This window comes from Molothrus ater, chromosome 6 (assembly GCF_012460135.2).
Source record: "Molothrus ater isolate BHLD 08-10-18 breed brown headed cowbird chromosome 6, BPBGC_Mater_1.1, whole genome shotgun sequence".
NCBI classification, from domain to species: Eukaryota; Metazoa; Chordata; class Aves; order Passeriformes; family Icteridae; genus Molothrus; species Molothrus ater.
The window spans coordinates 21,824,953-21,847,095 of NC_050483.2; the positions used below are offsets into that span (position 1 = coordinate 21,824,953).

Here is a 22,143-nt window from a genome sequence, read left to right on the forward strand (position 1 = left end):
TAATAAAGGCAAAACGTGATCTCTTTCTTGATAGTTATAAGTTCTGCAAAAAATTGAAGATGGTTTACTGGCCCAGAGGTTTTAATGTGCACTAAGAAAATTATAGTTAATTTCATAATATTTACTAACTTTTTAAAGGTCTATTCAGTATTAATTCTGCTGAAATACAGGGCAGACTATTTTATTATATCACAGTTTATGGAGTCAAGGACATTTTAAAAAATAATGTTTATTGACCAGTGACTGCCTACATTTCTGCAACTTCCATTCAGGTGTTTTTTTAACACCAATTTTAACTATTTAGTCAAGAAAATATTTTCTGGCTGTTTGTATTTACCAGCAGTCTGTTGCAATTCAAATCTTGGTATGTAGCTTCCAAACCTAGCAGCTGTTTCTGGAGAAAAGTAACTACATCCTGATCCAGCAAGGGCTTTCCTCCTCCAAGCAGGCTTCTAACAGGACTTAGCCTGACCACAACAGGGCTTCTCAAAGCAGTAAATGTTGCAAAGAGATACAGATACTTGCAGGGAAAGGCCTTTTGTTTTGCACTGCTGCATCTGAGATTTTTTTTCCTCTTCCTTTTCACAATGGGTAAAAATATATGGCTTGTGTTGAAAATCAAGCTCTTGTTGCATTCTGCTTTACTTCTAATTGTGCAGTTACAGAAGTGGGACAAAGACTTTACAGCCCCCCCAAAGGATCCTTGTCTCTGAGAATATCTATTTTTGTCAGTTTGAACAATTTCCACAGGATGCACTTCTGGCATTGTGTGATTTGCTATCTGTTCCCATGCTTGGTAAACCTATTGGCAATAGACATTCTGGCTTTATTAATTCACTGCTTCATGCTACATACATCTACTTCAGGGCAGAGAGACTGTTCAAAGCCTGAGAGGAATATTTGGGTTTCTAGGTCCTTTCTGATTAGGTTATCAAAATAAGAGTAGGGGTATTTTCTTTTATTCTTTATTTGTTATTTTTTAATTTTAATTTTTTTTTAAATACCACTAACAATTATTGCCTGGCAACTGAATAGAGAACTTCCAAACTTGTATTACACAAACTATTTCTACCATTCTTGTTTCCTTCTCTGATTATTCATAGTCATACTAAGCCTTTCTCAATGTAATGGGCTTTAAAAATGTATGTATAATACAGCTCCTAAATTGAGAATGGGGATCCTGCAGTTTAGCATTCAGTAAACAAAATGTTACCAGGTACTGTCCTGCCAATAAGTTTAAAGATTCCCAGATGAACACGAGTGCAGAAACCCTTGTAACCTGCTATAGTATATCTTTTTGCATAATACCTTCATTTGCTTTCCCATATGGTTCATGAGATTATGGGGTCAGTTCTGCTCCTACAGTGAGACCATTAGTAAAACTCCTTTAGACTTGTATACAAAAAGTACTTGTTCAAGAGTGATAATTTCTTATTCTGAAGTTATTTGACTTCTTTTTTTGAGGCATATTCATCCCTTTCATTTTTTTTTTCAGTTGATATATATTGCTGTACAGTAGAAACTCATGGTTGAGGTATTTTAATTCTGCCCAAATTTAAGCAGATATTACATGCAAGAAGAGCAATCTTGAAAAAAAATCAGAAAATTGTGATGAGGTTGAAATGGAAGAAAACATTGTTCTGCATAAATTAACATTGCATTTCATCTTTATTTTTTCTTTCCAGATTAATTTGGGTGTTCTGATGTATAAAAGTCCATGCTCTGTCTGCTCCCTGCCCCCACATTGTCGAAGTCACTAGTACCACATAGGCTTGTCACCCTCAACCCTCCATACTACATAGATGAAATTTTAGCTAACGTTTTCTCAGTTAAATAATGGTCATTGCTTCTCACTCTTATTAAGTAAATCAGTCTTGGTTCATTCCTTTTATAGGAATTTCTTGTACAGATTTGAACTGGTAGAGTAGAACTCTGTATGTGAAGGACTAGGTATATGTGCATATATGTAGGCATATGTGCATTAAAAATACAGGAAAAATATAGCAACTTAAAATAACAAATAGAATCAAATTAATCTGCCCTTAATTCATTTGTTTTTAAGGCATTTGGTTAGAATCATAGTATTTTAATATGTTCATGAAACTGCAGTATATTTCTCCTCTACAGTGAAACAGATATGCTGGAGAGGAATTGCAGAAACAGTTGCTTTGAAAATGTGTTTGATCATACCTGTCTATAAAGTGTATATCTAGTCCTTATGAGGTTTAACCAAATCTGATCCAAATCCCACTGAAATTAAGGGCTGTTTTTTAACTGAATAGGAATTGCATCAGTTCCTTCAGTAGCCTTATTTATTTGGGGGTAACAGCTGTCAGGATTTCTGTCTGTGTGTGTGCATGTGTAACTGTGTACATTTTATTCATGTATCATCATATAGGAAAAAAACATGTTTTATGTAGTTTTACTGTGCCTTTGTGCATGTGTTAGGTAGGCACATGTCCATGAGATAGTACTTAGGAGGAGTTGTGTTGCAGAGGTCTCCTCTTTATGCTCAAGTAGATTTATATATTTCTTTTGTCTTTATTTTATTTTATTTTTTTATATCTAGGAGATAGCCATCATCTAACCTTCAACAGGAAAAATGGCAGATTAATTTTTGCTGGTTTTTTTTTTTCATTTTAATTTGTCCTTGAAGGTCAAAATTATTTTGGTGATCACTTCTTGTCACGATTTTTATTTGGAGTCAGACTGTAATATCTCTGGCACAGGGACTGAGAAGTTAAGAGTACATATCTGAAGTGTCTAACACATCAGAAGAGATTTCTCTTTTTTTGCCCCATTCCATAGTGGTAAAGCAAATATGGGCCAATACCTGCTAACTTCATTATCCACATTTTCTTAACCACTTGGTAATTACACTTAAGTCCACTTGCTTAATTACAGAGCTAAAAATAGTGTTTTCTTTCATAGGTAGCTGTAGTATCTGTGTGTAACCTATTACAGTAAATAATTTTTCTTTGATTTACAATGCTTTTTTGTATTGGCTTGCCTTTCCTGCTGCCTAATTTAGGAGCCTAACCTCAGACAAGCAAGTTTGACATTTTAGGCAATTGTTTTCTAGCCTTATAGATGGTCCCCAAACTATACAGCACTTATTTCTTTATCAGCTTTAAGAATAAATGAGATACTGCTTTCTGGTATCCAAAAGGTAACCCCTTAAGTTAGGTCTAATGCAGTTTTGGGAAAAGGTGTCAAGAAGGAAACAAGTCAACTTGTTTCTCTGTAATTTCATTCAGCCCTGAACAGTATGGAATTTGATTAACAGAAACTCAGTGGAGTGAGCAGAAGATTTTGGATCTAAGGGCATTCTGAACAATGTAAATTGTGCTAATAGAGCATGATGAAATGTGAGCATTTGGTCATCTAAGCATCAGCCTAGGATGAAACCCATATGTGCAGGCAGTCCCCCACTCTCTTAGTCCAGCAGACATGTGAGGCTGTGTCAGCATGTCAGAGTGAGTGGGCAGGAGAGGGGACGTGCACCGTCCTGCTGGGGCCACCTGTGGTTCTGCCACCAGACAGGGATCTGCTGCTCTACCCACTGCCCTGCCACAACAGTAGCTCAGCCTGTTAGAAAATCTGGGTCAAAAGAAAAACAGAATATATTTGGGCCTGATCTTTTGTTCCAAACAGTTTTTAGCTTTAGAGGTTTTTAGTCTTGTAAACAGGTAGGTGTGTAGCATGCGTGAAGTCCCTTGGAGCTGTGGTGGCCCATAGTGGTCAGCTGAACCAGCAGCCAGCCTCAGTGCCTGCTGTGTCAAGGACTGAGCTAATCTTTCTAGTGAGGATGAACAAAAAAAAATGAAGCAAACTATATGCTGAAAAGAAAAGTTAAACATCCAAAAGATAGCAAAAGTACTTGGTGCCTCTTTTTGAAATTAAAAGTTCTGGATGCATGATAAATGGAGGCTTGACTTCCTATTTGAAGAACTATTTTAACAGCTATGTTTTATTTTTTCTAAGGTTAGGTAGTGTTGTAATGAAGACCTTGAAGGTGTTTTTAAGTAGTTGTTTTAGAAGCACATTTGCCTAGTATGAGTAAACTGTAATGAAAGTTTTACTTTGTAATTGCTTATTCAAGGGTCCAACACGGAAGCAAGAAAATGTTTTGTAGGGGGGGTGAAAGATAAGTGTGTCTGTTAGGTATGATACAGTTTCCAAGCCCCTGTGTGTCAAGGCCAAATGTAACTCACTTTTTATACATTTACCACAGTCTTGTTTCCAGCAAATGAAAGGATTTATCTGAGTGGCCAGAGCAGAAACTTGCATTAAAAATTAGCCTTGACTATTATTCCTTTATTCTTTTGCATCCAGCAGTATTATTCCTTTGCATTCTTTAGAAAAAAACAAAATTATCCACATTTATAATGAAGCTGAGAGTAAACAAACAAAAAAAAAATTAAACCTTTGCTGTGTTATTCTTTCTACAGTTAGTCAGGGGGCTATTGATATAGAAAGAACATAATTGCATTTTTAGGTAACGGTCAAATCCACATTGCCCCGTCCCATGAATCTGCTGCTGTGACATGTTAGCAGGACCGAGCCCATTGGCTTCAAATGGACAATTCAGATACAGAAAGGAAGCAGGTTTTGGCTCAGTCATGTGTAAACAGAAGTTCCTCTGCACATCTAGAACTAAAAAAGCAGGTTTAGGATGATTTTTGTAATGAATGTAACCCCAAATAAGAAGGAAAATAATTCCATTGCAGTAGTAGTGGAAACTAAATGTTAAACAAGCATGGATCAGAAAAAAAATAATTGTCAGAGCAGCATACTGCCCTTTTATCACTCTCATCTGTTAATATACATGTTATTAAGTAAATATGGGTATTAAAAATAAATGTTAATCCTCTTTTGGTATTTATTCCATGGTAAGTCATATTTTTCTCTTTAATTTTGAAATTAAAAATATAAAAGCATTTTGCTCTAGAGAACAAAGGCTGGATTTTTATTTTCCCCTCCTTTTAAACTACTGATTACTAATTTATGTACTGGTCACTTATTGCTGACCATCCCAATTACTGCTTTTATATGATATTTTACTTGCTGTTTTTCTGGACAGTATATGAAATAGGTTTTCATTTCTGTAGGATTCTAATCCTCTATTTCTACATATAGTACTAATATTTTCCTTAGAAATAGCCTTTCAAATGAGAATTTCCCCTCTGTAACTTTACCTTCATTACCCAAAATACTAAATACTCCATACTGAAGTTGTCTTCTTTTGAGTAGTCAGTATTTAGGTTAGTCTTTCTTGCAAGCTTGGGGGTTCAGGTCTGAGGCTGTAAACACTTCTGTACGTATGAGTAAGTCTAATTTTGTGAGTAGTCTAAGCCAGCAGGGCTCCTCAAACAAGAATGTGTTTGCAGGCTTGGGACCTACAGATATTTGGATGGGAAGATGACAGGGAAGGGGTACAGATATCAAGTTTAATTTTTAATTACACATGCCTTCCAGGATCATAAAGAAATATGATAGTATATTTAATGAAATGGATTGTTTGTGACACATGACACAAATAAAGCTGTTTGCCTACTTTGATACCACAAGATAAAGTTAACCTAAATACCTGGTATCTTAATCAAATCTAACTATTGTGATTGTTTGAAAGTTTTGGTCCTGATTTAGTTAAATTTTAGGTAACATTCAAACATTTAAAAATCTTCCCATCTTATGATACTGGTTGACAAATCTGCAAAAGCAGGACAGGAGTCGGTTTCTAAAATTTGTGGGGATCAAAAGGCTCTTTAAATATGCTATCAAATTAACAGCCTTTTGGGTTTTATATAAAAGTTGTTATCACTGCTGTGGTTATTCACTGAAGAAATTTGTTTTGAATAGTTAGGCCTTTTTTCCCCTTCACCACACCCCTTCCAAACTGCAGCCACAAATTAAAACCCACTCAAGGAAAATGCTGCTTGCTTAGTTCTTAATACTGCTTGTACTTAATTTAGTGGGATTAATATCAGTTTTAGATATGAGGGTTATAGTGTAAAAGCAGAAGGACAGAGGTACATAAAGAGTATTTCACAACTTGGAGAATATTTATAATGTAATCAGAAGCCTGTGCAATGAGAGAAAAGGGATCTGAGGATATAGTCAAATAAGGAAGCAAGAAAAATGAATGTTTTAGAAGCCATGTTTGCAATATGATAAATATATCTACCTGGGAAATGATACTTATGGGTTTTTTTAAATTCTGTTTTACAGTAGTGAAATTAGGAAAAACTTTGAGAGTCAAATTCTGCCCTTAGATATACTCATATATTGCCTGATGGCATCGAGAGAGAAGATTTGAACATCTCACATCTGACTTGGAACCAAACCAAAAAGACTATTTTCAGATGAATCTGGAGTGACTTCCAGATCAGAGGATCCCAAATTGATCTGCCAATGTATAGAGAGATGATTTCATCAGGCACAGAGAGCAGTCTCTTTGGACTTAAACACGATAGCTATTGAATAGTACATAGCAATGACAAATGGCAATTTTGGCTTTTTCAGAGAAGAGGGAATTTACTCACATGTAGAACTTCATAGTACAGAAGACTGTCTGCTAAAATGAGTGACAGGAACACTGGCCATCATTCCCTCTTCAAACTGCTCTGTAACGGCTTTGCTCCTCTGTCCTGTAAAAGTGAATAACCCAAGTGAATTGCTAGGTTCTGTGATTCAAATAGAGCATTAGTAAGCAGGATGTCCAGGTCCTCCTCCAGGGTCCACCAGCTTTCCAGTATAAACCTGGACAGACATCTCTTTTTCAAATGGTATGTAGTATTTACATGAAACATGTTTCAGCAGAATGGAGGCTTCAGTAAGCAGGCACAGTTTTGGGTAGACTGATCCTAGGCAACTGGTTACCAATTTGGGGAGATTGGCATACATACTTTTATTCTCCTTCACTTCTTTTATGAATGTAGTTTGGTGATACCATTTGAATATCTTGGTTTCTGATAGTTTCTGAAGGGTCCTGTCTGGAATAGTGATTTGGTCTCTATTTCTTAAAATTCTTGAGAAGAAGAAAGGAGGCAGCCTGTTGTGTCAGAAGGCTGTGTACAAGGATAAGTGGAAAGGCTCTGGTGGGTCTTCCCAAACCACACTGACCAGAAATTAACTGTCATTTATCTAGCAGACACTTAACAATATCAACAAGAGTCAACACTTTTTTTTTTTTTTTTTCTCAGAAGTCTTTAGAGGACCCAGCTAAGCTGCCTCTGATGTTTCTTGGTCCTTTGTTGCCTCCAGCACCACGCTGGAGGTCATCAAAACTTTGATTCTTACTTGTCCTGCAAGATATTTTATTTGTGAGGCTATTGACATTCCACAGTCCTAAAAAAAGTCCAAATTGAAAGTTCTTGTCTCCTTGTTGTTAATCAGGATCAGGTGCCTGAAGACCAGCAATTGATATGTCCCTGGACCTTTCACCAGGGAAAATAGGAAAAGGAATGTGGCCTGAATGTCTTATGTACAGTAGCACCAGACCTGAAAAAGCTGATTTCCTGGCATTGGTTCATGCCTTGCTGTAAATTTTGATGGATGCTTTTCCTGCAGTTGGGCCATTCATAGCTGCCCTCTCTTGTGTGGATTCTCCAGAGCCTAATAAGGCAGTCACAGTGCAGCCTTTGAGTCCAAGCTGGAACATTTACCTGTCTCTGTAAGTCTTGTGGCTACTTGTTTCCACAAAACTTGCAGGAAGTCAGTTACCATTGAGACCTGTATTGGAGTGCCAGGATTGGCTACAAACTGCCAGTGCGTTCAGCAGTTATTGAGCACCCTTATGGTCACTTTCTGTCTGTCTTGTCCATGCACAAGTACACACACATGCACACACACAGCATGATCACAAACCTTGTTGCCATAGGAAACCAAGCTAAAAACAAGCAAGGTCAGAAGGCATGAGCTCATTGTTTTTCTTTTCCTGTTCCTTCTTAAAAACTCCTTGCACAAGCTTTTGTTATTCATTAGATTAGGCGTGGGTTTGGATGCTAGGTAATGGAAATTGTACTTGCTGCCTGCTAGTTTTATACTGCATGACATGGTGGTGTCCATCATGGTGTTTGTCTGGCTGCCATCTTTTCAGGCCTTGCCTCACTCCCTCGTCAGTCTCTACAAGATTTGGCAGTGGTACTTGCTGCTTTGGCTTGCAGTTTCCTTCCTGGTCCCCTGCTTGTTGTTGAGAATGTCTCCCATAATCACTTTGATCTCAGTGCAGAGTTTTGCCCACCTTGAAAAAAGTAGCATCATCACAGGAAAAAAAGATATTCCAAAAACCCAAAGCAGGGTTATCAGTTGTTAAATATTACAAAAATCGCTAGTCTGGTTAGAACTAACTCAACCACTGTCATCTTTGCTTTAGAATAAATATTTATAGTGTGTTATGACTAAACCTTTATAATACAGAGGTATTACCTGGGCAGGAGATCTGATGTATACCACGTCTCTCCACAAGGGCCATGAAAGACATACTTTTGGTAACTGTTCATGGATAATTTTCTTTCTTTGTTCCCCCTAGTAGAGCAGCAAAGTGCCACATTTTTGATCAAAATGGTTACTTGCAGAGACTTATTTGTCTTTTCAATATGAATTGTTTCGTTCTCTTCCATCTTCTTCTATCAAATACACTTGCAAAGTACAAGCCATAAGGAACAGGAACCCATCTGGATATATATGTTTAAAACAGCTTAGATAATAATAAAGCACAGTATGTATTTTTTTTTATTTAATGTAAACATTCAAATTAAGTGCCTACAAATGGGCACAGTTATTTGTACATGTTCTGTCACAAATAAAACAGAATAAATCAAGCTTCATATTTTCTATATACTGTTTTAGAAATTCAGAAACTGGACACTTACTTGGTTATGGTGGCCTGTCACCATACCAGGGAAGGCTTATGCCTTGCTTGTGATTTTCTGTGCTTTCACATGTACTTGCTCTTATGGAGGTTCTGGTCTTGGGTAAAATCAGAGAAGTTTCAGACTTGGAAAATATTTCCTCTTGTCCTGTCTGGATGCTTTTTTGCTCCAGTGGATGGAAATTATATCTTAAATATATATATTGTTTATTAATGATTCCTTTGCAGTGGAATCATTAATAAACAATAAATATTTATATATATATAAATACCCCAATCCTATCTGCATTTCTACATCTTCTTTCCCTGGCTTTGTCAGCGACGCAGAAACAGAGTACCCAAAGTCACTCAGCAATGTCTTCTAGACACCTCAGTTTTGTTAGGCCTTCTAGGGACAAAAGCTCTTCTCAGCATCAAGAGTTTATTGAGGAGGGGGAAGAAGCCTGTTTGAGTAATGGTGGGAAATGTAAAATTTAGAGCACTTCTGGCCACCAATAAGGGCATGGAAAACACATTTTCTAAATCTCTCTTTTACCACCCCATCCCCAGGTTCCCTAGAACTGTATTGCTGTCTTTACTAGTTGTATACACAAGGTTTTGGCTGCCCATGGTGCCAAGCCATGAAACATTTGAAGTCTGGGAGCCATGCTGATGTTATCAGGTCAGCAGGGGAAGGAACTACTAGAAAACAGTTTTTTGCAAAAGCCATCTAGGAGATTAAAGTTGCCACAGAGAGTACACTACATTCTTTCAAATCTTAGGCATATAGCTTTAAAATCCTTAAAGAAAAGTAAACTGGCAGCTCACTGAGAGACACCTCAGACCTGGCACCATGTATCTTGAAGGCTCACATCACTGGCTGTGTCCATGCTAGTGAATGATACACATCCTGACCATTCTCTGGCACTGAGGTCAACTGGCACAAAACATCCAGTATCCATACTACTAAGCTGTCTTGATCTCCCAAGACATATGCAAAATGTTTCTTGAACACAGTCTCTAGCTAGTGGTAGCTTTCAGTTGTCACGCAGGAGCTGTTTAGGAAAGTGCTCTTTGGTCCCGGCCTCAGCCATGCCAGGGTTCTTTGAGAAACTGTAGAAGAGGTGCCAACAGTGACGTCCCTGGCATCATTTAATGTTTCAGAGAAGGTGTAGCCAGAAGGCTTGCAGGTGAATTGTGGGTGCCTTTGCTACAGCAACAAGATGGAAGGCTTGATTCTTTTAACAAGGGCTGTAATTCCTTCTCTTTGTCAATCCCTTTGCCTTCTCACTCAAACCTGAGATTTTGTTCTGATGAATGCTGGAATAGCTTACTATTTTCAGCTGTTTAATAGTTTGCTGTTGTGATTGTATTTGATTGTGTTTGAATTTGTATTTCCCCAAGGATAGAGAAAGGGATTCTATAAATATTATTTGTTTTAATTAATGAATGTCAGTTTCTTTTGTAATGTAGTAGGGCAGCAAGGATGTGCAGTGGGAGAGTGACCAATAAGGCCAGAAAGGCATTGCTGTTTTTATTCCTGTGCCCCATTCACTGTAGTCCCTGTGCATCTGTTTCCAGAAACTCTGGCACAAATGCCACCATGAAGGACATTATCTATTATAAAACCTTTGCTAAAGCCCCAAGGTACTGAAGGCAAACAATAAATTGCTTAATACCTTCTCAGGTATTTTTTATGACTTGTAGTTTGCTGACACGATCCACAGAGACCCTGTAATGCAGGCCCTACTGAAAGGATGCACTTGGTCAAAAGTTTTTTATTTGAGCATTCAGACTATTTTGATCCCTTTTAGGCACTTCAGAAGACCACTGGAATTATTTTGTGCTAGTATAATCTTTCAAGGTACGTCTTCATTCTGGAACATCCTCTGGTGCAAGCTCTGGTTGAATTTGGCTAGGCATGTTAACCAGGCTTCTGCTCACTGAGTCAGAGCCATTTGTTGGCCGTGGTCTAGGAGGCACATTGTTAGCCAAGGAGAAGAGGTTTCATTCTGGTGATTATTTTGTTAACTGAGAAGACTTTAAATTTCTTGTTAATAATATTTTACAAAGCTACACGTCAAAATCTGAAGTAAAAGACAATATTTTCATTCAATGCTGATATATCCTGGGCAAATCAGTGATGATACAGGGCCATGAAGATTCATTGTAGTCTGTTAAGGTTGTGTCTACATTCTCAAATGAGTGTATCTAGTCCTAGAGCTGTCTTGGATAAGTGAACAAAATATCTTGAGTGTTTTTGCTATTCTGAGGATTTCTGTTAGTCTGATAGTTGAGTGAAATATTCTGTGGGACCAATACTGTTTGCTTAACTCATGGGAGCTAGTCTGCTTATTTCATGAGTTAGCAAAGTGAACTGGATTTTGTTGTTTGGAAACCATTCAGAAAGCTGTGCTATGTCTTTATGGAGGAGCCTCCACTAGTGTGGATGTCACTATATCATTAAATCAATGGGAAACCTGTGGGGAAGTTAGAAGGTATGGCATTGAGTTTGCAATGTTTTGAGATTAACAAACACACCCTTGAAGAAGGGCATGCATAGGGCAGATGGACCCAAATTCCGATACACTTTAAATTATATTAAGTAATATTCATGGTTACTTATTATGCTATATATTTAGGGCTTCTGTGGATATACAGCACTGGAATCATTATATTCTAAACTAAGAATTTTAGAGTAGTTTTAACAAATCTTCTATTCATCTGTAAAATCTGGAAATGTATTCTGTCAATGGAGGTTAGTACATAAAGACTCATGACAGTTGAAAAAAAAGTGAACTTTTGTTTGAATATAACTATTTGTTTTGATGGTAATTGAGGCAATTCCTTCACTTTCCACAAACATTCATTAGATGACATTCTGTAGAAGAACTGTCACATGCAATGATGCATTTCTGTATCCATATGAATGCCTGAACTGGAACGGCTGTAGCTTTTAGGAAAGCCTTTGATGGGTTATAAGTTTACCAGCCAAGGGTAAAAAAAAGATGTCAGGTGATTGGGATGACCAACAACCCCCTATAAATACTAATTTATGAGTGGTGAGTTCCTAAAGTACACAAAACAGTCATTTTAGTGAGTAGCTTGTGAGCAATCTCATGGCCAGAAGTATGTTGGCAATTACTCATTCAATAATTTGTGAAAAATATATCTGCTCATTGACATTTTGAAAAAAAAAGAAGATAAATCTCTTAAATGCATTGCAGAGAAATATCTTGCCAGCTAACAACCCAAAACACACAACTCCACTTACAAATATTTAGCCAACTTCTGATTGATATTTCTGAACTTCTGATATTTCTTATTGAAAGAGGTCTGTCTAGATCCTCCAGTTCCCCAAACAGCAGAAAGGTAACCCCAGAGTTGTGGCACAATTTGAATAAAACCCCAAATCTATATGAGTGGCTTGGTCCTGGTCTGAAATTTGCAGCTGGGTGGCTTTTTTTTCAACAAAATTCAAAATTTTAATGCGTGGATATGTTAAAAAAAATGGATTTCAATTTGAACGTTGAACCAAAATTCACTTCTGAAGGCTGTTATGCATGAGCATTAGGGATACACATTTGAAAATGCAGCTATTGGCAGTCATTAGTTTAAACTCCTCTGCAGACCACAGGTAGATCCAGAATAGCTTATAGCTTGTGATTTATGATCTGCTGCAGTTACAAGATTTACGAGGGCCCATTCCTGCATCATTCCCTTCTCATTGGCCCTGAGAATCAGTTCTCCCATGCTACTCCTCTGTTACATGCCTTGGAGGTTCAAAGGAGGTTTGTTTCCTGTGTCTCCTCCTTCCTTTGATGTCTTTGCTGAAACTCCCAAGAAGAAAGGTCATTTTTAAGGGTATATTTTTATGATGTAGACATAGGACATGAATTGAGACTGACAGATTCATTTTGTGCAGGATACGTGAACAGTGCTTGCAACTTGTGGTCCATATGTGCATGGACTGATTTCATATTGGTAGCTTAGCTGGCATTCAAATGTCATACTTACAAGGTTATTTGTGCAATTTCAGCCTCATTTCAGTAGTGGCTGGACAACAGATCCCATCATGTATAGGCACAGAGCTCTTGGTGTATTCCTTTTCTGGCTGGGGGGGGGGTAATATAATTTAATGACACAAATTGTTGGTTTTTTTTTTTAAACAATTTTCTAACTAAGACTGAGTTCCTAAAGCACTGTATTATTAAAATGGTTTCGTACTTTACTAAAATTTCTTCTGGTTCTCAAGTATACAATGACAACCTTAGCATAGTCAAAACAGTACCCTCCATTACAATTTGATAATTTAAGATTTTCTTTAGATATAAAACAACTGAAGAAGAGATATTTAATTTAGAGATATTTTCATTTAACTTCTTCCTGAAATATACAATGTTTTTGTTTATATTTTTGGATTTCAGCTTTCCTCTCAATGATTTGTTATCCAAAACAAAATCAGGGCTTTTCTAGTATGCTAGGCTTTTCTAATTAAAAAGAGGAGAACTACAAGTACTAGAAAATGAGTTTTGTTCATTGTAGGTTGGTGACCTGGACTGCAATGCAGAATGCCGATGATGACCTGAAAGTCAGAGAGACTGAAAAGAGTGACAAAACTTATTACAAAATGATTACTGAAATTGTTAAGAAATTTGTGCTTTGAGGCAGTCATGTGTCTTTAAGCTTGTCACGATTCACAATTCAGCTTCTTCTTTTTTAAAGCATTCGGTGATGAGACTGAATACAGCATTCCCAGCAACTCTGGTAATGTTGCTGCTGCTGGCCTAAAATATTCCACCTTTTGTCGTGGCCCTTCTCCCCACATGGCTTGTGTTAGTACACCTTACCCTGTTATCAAGCGTCCCCCTTCTTCTGCCCCACTCTCCTTTCAGCCAATGGGAATTACAGTATAGGTTTTTGTGAGAACAGGGGTTGGCCCCCTTTCTCAGGATTTCTTTCCTCAAGAAACAATAACTGTGCACAATGCCTGATTAGTTTAGGGGAGTTGTTTATGGTAACTACTTGAGTTCAACAGAGTTTTTGTGTTTTCTTTTATTGTTGCTAATTTGAATTTATTTTTAAAAGGGGAATTAAATTACCTAGACAGGAAGATATTGATGCAAATTTCCTTACTGCTATGTTAATAGGATTGAAATTAGGAGCATGTACATATTTTCAAGAAGCATCAAAAATATATAACTAATTTAGGGACCTTAGAAAGACTTCAGTTTTAATAGAAATGTAATTCCTTGACTTGCTTAGCTCATCTGTTTTTTAAATGCCATGACCAGGACTGAAAACCTCTTTGTATCTTCAGTGATTCTTCAGGATTGTGTTGAACCTTTCCCGAGAACAACATCCTGCACAGCTCTCTCCCCGTTTTCTTCAGGGTGCTTCAAAGACTCCCCAAACTAAACACTATAACAATTATGCTTTACAATACATTCCACCATATATCTTCTTTATAGTTTTACCCGGAAATTTTGTGAGGGAGTTCCAACAGCAAAACCTAAACTATGGAAGTGTTGTAACATGTACTGCCACACATACGTACATGCAATTGTTTTACAGCTCAAGATGAAAAAAGTCTATCTCTGAGATTGGTACTTTTTAGCCAATCAAATGCTACAGAAATATAACCCTTCTATTATTAATTTCTCCTTTCGTGTACAGCTATCACTGCACATTCAACCCAAAGGATCTCGTGGTGCTTTGCAAATCACATATGTACAGGAACTCCTTCTACAATGAAATGCCCAGGCTAAGAGGGTGGGCTGCAGCCAAGAAAATAATTAGCTTATAGCACACTGCATAACGTTTGTGAACTGCATGTGTGTAAGGATCATTCTGGCCAAGGGCATACCAGACAGTACATCTCACAAGTGCATCCTGCTGGAAAAGTCTAATATTTAAAGGCTCTATTAAAATTTTAAAAACTATCAACAGCCTTATTCATTATAGTCAGTATGATCCACTAAGGTTTTCTTTTTATTTACACATGTACATCTATTTTAATACCCATACATGCAATTAAAATGTTGATTTATCATTGACATCCCTAAAACTTCTCTGTTTTAACCAGTATTTTCCTTTAAGCACCAGGTTTTAATAATTGATGATAGAGGGAGTTTGAAGAAACTTAGCATATACATCTGAGAGGACAACATACATCTATATTGACTAAGATAGGGCAGTATATATCTATATTGACTACTGATACTGACTGACAGCTCTGAGTACCAGGCTATACACAGACTTGCTAGTATAAAATATGAGCTAGACAGGGAATTGTGTGTGGACATTTATATTTTTAAATACTCCAGCACCTGCTACCTGTTTCTTGTTACATATGTAGTGCTGCTAGCTTGGAGATCCCCAAACATTTTACCAAGATTAATTGAGTTATAATCCCATTTAAATGGGGTAAAAAAAAAGTAATAAAAAGTTCCTACAAAAACCTAAAACTTTTTTCCCTGTTTAACAAATGAGAAACCACCAAAGAGTTCTATGATGTGGTGAGCCCTGAGTTAATACTTATTGTCAATACTGAGTGCCACAACTACACCTGTCAAGCTCTTTCTCTGACTGGATTTATCCTTCAGTTTGCTTTTGGAGTAGAGGCAGCTAGTTGTTGTAGGACTGTACAATCCTACCACAGTGAGGTGGTAGGATTTGTCCTCTCCTTTCATTCTCATCTCTGCACTGACTCTCAGGATGCCTCTATTCTCAAAATTATTACACCAGCTCTCAGTTAATGTTGCTATTCAGGTACTGTCTTTTTCAGCAGATTCCTCTGGACAAATTTCTTCTGCAAGTCCTTTCAAAGGAGATCTACCAGTGAAATGTCCACAATAACAGATTGAAAAGGATGATAATAACAGATTGAAAAGGATGATAAAATAAAATGGCAAGGACTGTGTGGAACCAAACAGCAACTACTTGCTGTCTTCTTGTAGAAAACCCTTGCACTGCTCAAGCATCTCTACACTATTGCTCCCTTTTCTTCATGCCCCCCCAAGGTATGTCTGGGATTAGTCTAATTTAGAACATTAGCTTTTCAGGAACCAATGTTTTTAAAATATTTTACGTGTATTGAGATATATACATGTATGGCACCATGTCAGTAAGAAGAGGAAAGGCATCAGCAGAGTTCCTTTAACTCAAATTTATGTGTACTAACCAAAGTGTTCATTATTTCTGCTCTTCCATACTTAGATTTCCAAGTCAGATCTTTCATGACAAGGCTGCAGATGGAAAGCTGTACTTCGAAATAGAACTTTAAGAAGTAAAGTGGGAATAAATGATCTTTATAAATGTAATCCAAGTAGTTATTATTTAATAGCTGATATTTTTGCTTCTCCCTTCCCACTTACTGCTGAACTGCAGCAGCTTATAAAGAGAAAGAGCCTGACAGGGGAAAATAGCTGATTTTTTTTTCTGGAAAATAGAGTTTTCTCTCTGGAATGTATGTAAGTGCTGGCATGTACACACTAAAGTGTGCATGCATTTAATGGAATCAGTAGCTTTGGAACATTATACATGGTCCCTCTATGAAAAAAAAGAAAGAAAAGAAAGATGGTTCAAGCTGAAATAAATTTCTGATTTGGTCAGACAGCAGTAATGTGGGGATATGTAGCCAGGATGCAAATGCCTACATAATGGATATGCTCTCTGACTGTCCTCTCCGTATGTGTCTGCATGTTGGTGAAGTGCTCTGTATTTGTTTTTCTGTCTGCCTGGACATGCATCCAATCCATTTTACCAGTTCCTCCAAGGTGATGCAAGTCATAACTCACTTAGCTGTGTTTGTCAATGCTCATATTTGAGTTCATTTGAGTTCTGCGTGTCCTAGTCAGGACTTGTGCTTGTCTGTAATGTATGGATGCATGCATTCATGTAGATATGGTCAATCTGCTTTGGTCTGATCTGGAAAGGTGAATAAGTCTGTGTAGAAGAGTGTATACAAGGGAAGTTTACTTTTACTAATTTGCAGACATTTAGCGTATTCTTAGTATACAGAATGCTGACCACGGAGTGCTTGTGACAACATCAGGGTTAGTAATGATGGCCAACGTTAAATATATTTTAATTTATCAAGATAATAATGTCCATATTCTTGCAGAAAACTGATTGTATTTTCTCTCATTCACACACACACACAAAAAAAAACCCCAAAAATTGCAACACTGTGAGAAAACTGGCCTTTGTTTCTTAGGGGAATGCAGAATATGGCCAAGACTGGTTTTAAGAGGTTTTTTTTTTGGTTTGGTTTGTTTCTGGTTTTTTTTGCTTGTTTGAGGTTTTTTTGTTTGCTTTTGCCTTATGTTTAGAAATACAAACCTTTAGATTTCTGATGCCAAGTTTGGAAAATGCATCCCTACTAAATGTTTTACAGGCACTTTGAGCTGTCTGGTGAGCCAAAGTGAGAGATGATATTCATCAGTTGTTCTGTCTACTTAATTTGTTAAGTGAAGTAACATTTCTGAAGTGGGAGCATTTCACATAGTTTTCCAAAGAACCAGAATTTTTTTTTATAATGGCAACAGAAATAAAAGTAATTCTTTCTCCAGCACCTTGAATAAAAATAAAGACTTGATTTTTGTATTGCTTCATTTAGTAATTTAGGCCCATGCAAAGTGAGTGCAAAAGAGGTACTGATGATTATTTTGCACTATTTTCTTACCCGAGTCTGGAAATGTGATTCCCTAGTATGATACAGAGTAGCAGGATGGTGAAACAGGTGCTTATACAGAGCTGGGTATACAAGGGGCAGGACAGCAGAAAATTAGGGCATAGGGGCCTATCCCAATCCCCCCAAGGGAAACGGGAACTGGATTAAGCCTAAACCTCTAATTACATAGGGGTAATAGTCTATCAGAACTCCCACAGCAAAAGGGAGTTGGAACAAACCCAAGACTCTAATTGCTTTTTTTCCTTGACATTTTTGTTCATATATTTTGTTTACTCTGGCTCATCATTACATTATTTTGTAATTATTATGATAGGATTAGTGGCCATTAAATATCTGATTTCTGAATGGTATGGCTTGTTCCTTGTCACTGATGTCCCTGATCTATGTCAGAAAGGTTTGTATATTCTGGTTGGTATAGCAAGAAATAGACACATTTATCTAATTGATTGAAATGGATCAAGGCTTATATGTTCCCTACCAGCACCTCAGAGAGCCATACTACTTTTCTGTGTACAGAAAACAATACAGTGCAGGGCCACACCAGTGCTTTTTTCCTTCCCATTTTTAAATGCTGGTGTTCATACCAATGTCTTTGAACTTCTGTAGTGAGGCCTGGATCTGTCTAAGGAATTTTGTAAGAAAAAAGTGTTACTGGCCAGGTGAGAGATAGCACTGTAACTTTCTCCAAGTAACAGCTATCTGTCATTTTGGAGCACACCAATACATTTGTTCAATTAGTTCAATACTGGATTTCTTCCTGCTCTTCTAAGATTAAATCTGCAGTGGTATTAACATGTCATTTACAGTGCAGATATTTGGATATTTGTCCCCTCTGAATCCCATCCCCAAACATCCCAGCTCTAGAGTCAGAAGAGAGTTCTGGCACATGCCAGGCAAGAAGTATGCCCATGCTTCCAGAGGTACCCTGACTGTGCCATAGTGGCAGTGTCAGAACTACAGGGCTGTACAGAGGCCCTGATACAAGATGGGAATTCACTGGTGACAGTAGAAACTGCATGCCTCAGTCTAGGCAGGACTCCAGGTAGATGACGTCAGTGTGGCTTGGAAAACATCAAAGTAGGAAATATATGCTGGAGCAAGGGGCATTTCTGCAGTCAGTCCTCACAACTTAATTTTACTTAGTTGTCCATTAATAATGTCCCAAGACAGAAGGGTACAGCTTTATTTTTGAGATTTTATTGATTTTTCCTAATTTGTACTTTCAATTTGTGACCCTAATATGTAAGCTCAAAATTAGGGGAGGGCTTTAGCCAAGACAGGTGTAGGCTTCTGGAAAAGTTTTCTCAAGGAGTGGTGGAAACAGGCAAGCACATTAGCTACGGATTTTGATGAATTAATGAAAGGGTTTAGATAGCAAGGTTGTCCCAAATAAGAAGGTTTTACTCATCAACACAGGAGATCCCATCCACTGTATTTATCTGGGGAGCTGGGAAGGAGATAATTATCAATACTCATTGGAAGGATATGGTGAATCATTGATATAGCTCTTTGTTGCTTTCTGGGACAGAAGGACTTTGACCAATTTGGAGGTGGTTTGTTCCCAATTAAGATATTTTTGGCTACAGCAGAGGTACAGAAACTTTGAACCAAATAGTAGAAGACGTGTCTGTCAATTAAACTATCCAGGAGATGTATTGGTAAGTGACCTTCGGTTACAGAGTTATAAGGACTAAGTAACCTCAGTCACTTCACTGGAACCATTCAAGACTTAAACTGACAGAAAAGAGGAAGGAACGTCTTTCTCTTTGAAACCCTTTTATCGCTTTTAGAATAACGCAGCCTTACCATGGATCTCCCAACTGCAGCAAGAAATATGTTTTTCTTTCAGACCGAACAGTATTTTGGTGTTTAGCTCACTTGACATAGTCTCTGTCAAAGAAGGCCATTTTTTCTTTATGAACTTACAAACCTGGTTTGCAGTGTTTCCAATGTGTACACTAAAATCCGTAGCACCAATCTCACTGCAGGCTTAGCATTTGTTAATCTTTGGAAGGGACATTTGATTAAGAACAAACAGGGCAAAATAGATCACGATAAGCAACAACAAAATTTTTAAAAATAGATTCAACTCTCTTGATTAAAACAGATTAATTTTTAAATTTGCAATGAAAATTAGTTAGAACTGTTGCAATGCTTTGTAAAAAGTAGTATCAGAAGGCCATTTTAGTGACTTGGAGTTTGCTGCCCTGGGCTATGTGGAGACTGGGAACTCAGGGAGGCTTCAGTGTTCAACATGACCAAAGTACATCAGCACTTAGATACTTCAGGATGTGTGATGGAAGTGAACATGTAAAAACTGCTTCCTTTAGCAGTTCCATGTGCTAGTGGTAACAAAGGTAAGGAACCTATTTAAAACATATACTTTAACCAAAATATTTAACTTCGCATTGCTTTTTGGAAAAAGCAATGTAAAAATACATGTCAGATCCATTTTAAAAGATAGGTTCTCTTTTACCATGAGAGAAAACCACGTGTTTCATCAGTGGGGACTGACATTGAGGTAAGCAGGTCTTCTCTGTGTAGCTTTAATGACAAGACATTGTCATGCTTCCCCCCCACCTCCTAAACAACAGATGCAAAGTGTGGTACACCTGCAACCACTGAAGTTGTTGGAGTTTTGGGGGGGTTCAGAGGGGCTGGTTCTGGCAGAATTCTGCTAGAAAGGGGGAAGTGCAGGTTTTGTGATACAGCTTTTGTAAATAAATACCTAAATTGCATGTAATTTGACAGCTAAGCATTTCCTTAAGCACTATTATCAAGATGCTGACTAAAAAGTAAATAATATGAAAAATTTCTGCTAGTAAAATCTTCTCTTTCCTAATATAAAAAAGTGGAGAAAATGTATTGTACATGCAAAATGTTTTTATCCTTTTTTGAAGGAAGGAGTGTGTATGAAGAAAACTATTTGAGATAAGTTTAAGGAAAAGATGTTTGAATGCAATAATGTAAAAAACCCAAAACTTTAATAGATTTTGCATACATCTGTAGTTCATTGTAACCAGGGGAAAACTGATTCTTCTGCAGAATGTAGACAGACAACATGCCACTGGCTTGGACTGGGGCTCTGTATAGGTGGCATATTGGCCCATGGCAGAGAGTGACTTCACTGTGTTAGGTGATAATGTTTTAAACAGTTATTTAAACTACAGTTTAAACGTTTTAAACCCACATTTCAGCCTCCAAAATCTGAAAATAAAGGTCCATTTTACTGCCTCTCATAGTGCTTATTGCAGATCTCTGTGCTACAGTGGTAAGAGGTCATGATGCTTTCCCAGGCAGACTGAGGTCCCACTCTCTGTAACTCATACAGGTAGTTTGCCAGCATTTCACTGATAAAAGTACATGCAGTGGATCTGAATTCTTACTGGCATAATGAGAGAAGTTGCTAAAATCATTGCCACTGCAGATGTTCACATCAGTAACTTTGGCTTTAGTTTGTCAGTAAAATCTTTCCTCTCAAAATGCTTGGAAGTCTTCTGCCATGGGTCAGTGTTATGTACCACCTAACTCCAGTTCCACAGAGTACATTTATGTGTAGGGAACTGAATGCCTGTGCTAGCAGTGGGAAGCGTTTTGCAGTCGCTTCTCTGTAAGATGTGTGCCATAAACCTGCTGTAAAGAGTTAACACCACTGGGGGCTAACCACGGAACACTTGCTGACCTCAGGGAATTTCATCAGACCATGCCCCAAGCATGTGATCACTTTTGTGATCAGACCCAGTGAAGACGTTGCACAAGTCATGTGTGTGTTGAGGGTTCAGTTGTTGGTTTTTGAAAACTGGCTAATGGCTGTTGTCTTTAACGAAAAAAGTGTAATAAAAATGTTGTTTCTGCTTAATGCAGAATGCTTTAACTTCTTAGAAGATAGCTCTTAGTCTTTGCTTACCAATCTGGCCCCTCAGGCTGGTCACTTTCGTGGATGGGGTTGTGCAGCTGAGGGTGCAAGAGCACAGCAAAGGACATCCCTGAGACTGCAGTCAGTGGGGGGGCTACACAGAAGAGCCCTGCCACAGGCAACAGACCAAACTGTGACCATCAGATTCCAGTTCAGTTATAGACATTGAAAAAAATGAATTCTGGCATTAAGGTGTTTGATTAACCCTTTGGAAGTGAGAACCTGTAAAAGGTGGGGAGGTGTGTGGGGGGGGGAGTTTTTCTAGGAAAGCACTGAAATATCATGATGTATTGTGAAAGGGCTAATAAAGGGTAAAATCAGCAACTCTATGGCTCATAATACCTGTGGATCATATTTTTTTTAAGTGGACTAACTTTTTTCATACCTTGTAATAGTTACCTTACCTGTATAAAAGTACATTTTCTAGTTTAAAGAATTGTCTTTATTCATGATTAATGGGCTCTGAACTTGAACTTACCTTATTTACAATTAAGGAAATATTCAAAATCATCTGAATATCCCTAATTTGTATTTATCAGCAAGGGATTTTAAAATTCTTTTTAGAAGTTTAGAATAGGACAACTTACAAATTACTTTTTAAATAGTCTCACATCTTTCTTAAATAAAAGTTTGTTACACATCTAAGACTGAAATTTTAGCTGTTCTGTTTTAATTTAG

At 37.5% G+C, this 22,143-nt stretch overlaps 1 long non-coding RNA gene across 4 annotated transcripts in view; it reads left to right on the forward strand.

The window, feature by feature from the left end:
- The window catches only part of LOC118687259 (uncharacterized), a 74,889-nt gene that overhangs the window by 25,136 nt on the left and 27,610 nt on the right, over positions 1-22,143 (forward strand). For 3 of the 4 annotated variants that reach the window (XR_008508470.1, XR_008508472.1, XR_008508471.1), the window contains exon 3: positions 15,645-15,876. The exons of the other annotated variant lie outside the window; for it this stretch is intronic. This is a non-coding gene — a long non-coding RNA (uncharacterized LOC118687259). The remainder of the gene's footprint in view (positions 1-15,644; positions 15,877-22,143) is intronic. 4 annotated transcript variants of the gene reach the window in all.